Source organism: Rhineura floridana, chromosome 6, assembly GCF_030035675.1.
Source record: "Rhineura floridana isolate rRhiFlo1 chromosome 6, rRhiFlo1.hap2, whole genome shotgun sequence".
In the NCBI taxonomy this organism is placed as follows: domain Eukaryota; kingdom Metazoa; phylum Chordata; class Lepidosauria; order Squamata; family Rhineuridae; genus Rhineura; species Rhineura floridana.
Window position 1 is genome coordinate 55875232 of NC_084485.1, and position 3561 is coordinate 55878792.

A 3561-nucleotide genomic window follows, 5' to 3' on the forward strand; every position below is an offset into this window, starting at 1 on the left:
AAAACACAGCTACAGGCACTTAGTCTGAAATATGTGAGTTTTTGAAAAATGATAAAATCAAACATTTTGAAAACTGATAGGTACACCAAGCAAGGTTACTGGTCTGTCCTGCAAAATAGGCAACAAGTAAACATGGGCAACCTTCTGAAGATTGTGGTCCCAAGCAGTGACTGAATTAAGGAGGAAAAATTAGGGGAGGCATTAATGAAATCGACAAGCTCCAATTCTCTCAATTTCAGCCAAAGAATGCTCTTTCTGTACCCTTACAAAACCACTAGCAAAGCAGGACTTCACAAAAGATAAGCGGGCTGGGCCAACTCTACCCCCTGCAATTCAAGCATGGACTGGTCCTCCTGAGTACATTTATACATTCCATTTTAATCAAAATAAATGCAGCTCAGCAAGTACATGAAAGTCCTGGTCGTTGTTCGGTGACCCTTCTGTCTGCTTCTAACAGACAACAATAAAATCTTCAGGATTTCAGTAAGGAAAAACAAAATCCTCATGTCTGATGGACACTCACCATCTGAAGTCTCAGAATGCTAGATATAAGCAAGTAAGACCCTTGCTTAAAGAAGGACTGCAGTCAGAAAAGCAAATAAGTCAAAGTGCAGCTCCTCTGCAGCTTCACCCCACCCCACCCACTTTGAACCACCTATTTACAGAAGAGATCTTTGAGATGCCCTTACCCAAAGAAAAGGATTTTTATACACAGCCAGTACAGTGTTAAGTAATTAATCTACAGGTTGACTTTGCACATACCATACATTTTCACTCCATGCATATCTGTGTTGCAAGTTGCTTCATTTCACCTTGTTGTCATTTTGTTGTTGTTCTCATCTCCCTTTGTATTACTTGCTTTTGGACATATGTACCATCTATGTTTGTTTTATTTAAAGTCTTTCATAAAGTTTCCAAACTTTCACTGTGTACACACCATACATTTAAAGTACATTACTTCCCTCAAAGAATCCTGGGAACTACAGTTTATTCGTCACAGAGCTACAGTTCCCAGCACCCTTAACAAACTACAATTCCCAAGATTCTTGGGGGTGGAGCCATGTGCTTTAAATGTATAGTGTGCTCCTGTACTTTTAAGAGCTGCACAGAAAGGAGAATTCCATCAGTTGCAGCTTTCCCCATCTACACAGAATTTAGATAAGAAAACCTGCATCTACTGCTAGGGATGGATGAACATGTCAATTTCAGTTTCTCCCTGTTTCTCATTTTACCATCCTTTAGTTTTCCTCATTTCTGAATCAATTTGAATTTTTAAAAAAATACCCAAAAAAGTCATTTTAGTATACATTTCTCCTAATATACACAATTGTGCCTAATTTACACATTTTTGCAAGCAATTTACCCAAATACAATGCACTTTTGAATATTATTTTCAGTAATATATCAAAACTTTTGTACAGTTTTTGAGGTGGTGTTTTTTGGAGGACTGCATCACAAAATTTGGAGAAGTGCAAGTTTCTAATGAAAGCTACATTTTGGTTTGTGTATTGTTTCAGGGAGTGTGAATTAGGGTAGATTCAAAGAGAACTGAATTTCTTTCCCTATGCTACATACTGTTAGCCACTTCCCTTTCTATACAACTCTAGGAAGTATAGGAGGCCTCTCAGCATCTGGAGTCTGGACCACAAAATCACCCTGTTTAAAGTTCTCAAGGGACTTCTGGCAGGTGGCAGAGAGGCTGCCTCACTTCGTACATTGAAAGGAATAGGCAAAAATGTGTTTCAGATGCTCCAGGCTTCTATGAACACATGCTGGGGTGGGGTGGGGAAACACTGCAGCAGGAGCAGGCTCTACCCACAGCCTATTTGAGTTCATTAGAACAAAAGAAGAAAACCTCTGTGTATTTACTTCTGTACATACAATGGCATTTTGGGGCATATGTTGTGCAAGTAGCCTGCTACTGCAGTATCACCCCACCCCACCAACATAACACACTCATCTATCCTGAATGACTGAAAACAGCTAATATCTCTGGGCGAGAACCTGGCAACCCTACTTTAATTCAGGTTGCTTTGTTGGTAAGATAAAATATACAAGTACATGGAAGAAAATAATGTTTCCCTAAGTCTATGTCGGGATGGGTGTGATCACATACAATTTTTGTCAGGCTGAGGTCATACTGGGTTTGTAATGAACTTTTGCACCCATTTCAATCTTCTCATCACATTTCTTTGTAACTTGATGCCAGGTGTACCTTCCCATTCTTTCCTCTCTGGATTGATGTCTCATGGTTTTTAACTAGTTCCCTCCTCATATCCGGATACTGCAGTACACCTTTCCCTATCTCAGTATATTGTTTGTGGCATACAGAAATGGAGTTGACAAAGTATGGTAAATCTTAGTGGGGGCAGTGCTGTTGGGTGAAGAATCATAGAATTGGAGAGGGGCCTTGTGGGTTATCTACTCTAACTTCCTGCTTAATGCAGGAAAACTGAAGGATAATTTACCACCCTTCTGATATTTGGTTCCATTGTCAAACTCTCTCCAGCAAGAAGTTTCTCCTAATGCTGAAATCTGTTCCCTGTGATGAAATCCTATAAAATCTAGTCCTGCTGTCTTGGGCAGCAGAAAACAAGCCTTTGCTCTCTTCGGTGTGATAGTTCTCTAGATATCTGAAGAATGTTATTATGTCTCCCTCAACCCCTTTCAGGCTAACCATACCCATGTACTACTCTGTGGGGTAGAAAGGCAGTACTCTAGAAATACAGAACTCTGAAGTTCATCCAGCAAGGAACATGCTGAGATTGAGTCCTTATATAGCACTAGCAGCAGGTGCAGCTTAATTGCTAGCAGGTGTGCTGCAAGGTGCTGTTTTACTGAAAGGGTCCCAGCCTTCTCCAATAATCTCCTACTGCAACAAAGTGAGGCAGCCTCTAATCTTCTGCAGCAGAGTCCTCCGAGTCAGAGAAAGGTAATGCCATATCCTCAGGCCAGGGAGGGGGCAGCGCTGACTCCACAAGTTCATCTCATAACAGTAGTCCTGGTCATGGCCCTGCATGCCCTTCCCCTTCAGGTTTGGAGATCTTGTCTTCATCACGGGATGAAGAGGAATCTGACTCCTGGTAGCTGATACCCCAGTTACTTATAGCAGTGTTCTTCAACTTTGGGTCACCAGATGTTGGACTACAATTACCATGATCTCTTGACCAGTGTCTAAGCACATCTGAGAGCCAAAGGTTGAAGAATAATGCCATGTAGGACTTGTTTCCATACTCCTGGCTATCTTAATTGCTCTCTTCTGAACCCATTCCAATTTGTATCCTTCTTACAGTGTGACACAGAAGTAGCCATCTTGTTACACAAAACTCTTGATCTCACCAAAATTGACAGTGCATTTTGTTAAAACCTGTACATTTCTATATCTGCATAAGCTATGCTATTAAAAGATATTGTCTCACCTATTTTACATCTCTCACCTTTTGGGGTCATAATTTATACCTCTGCTCTTCACAATTAATATAAGAAATTCTTCTTCTGAACTTTCACATTTAGTTTGTGGGCAGTACTTGTGTATTGTATTTTGTGAAAATTTCTTGTAGT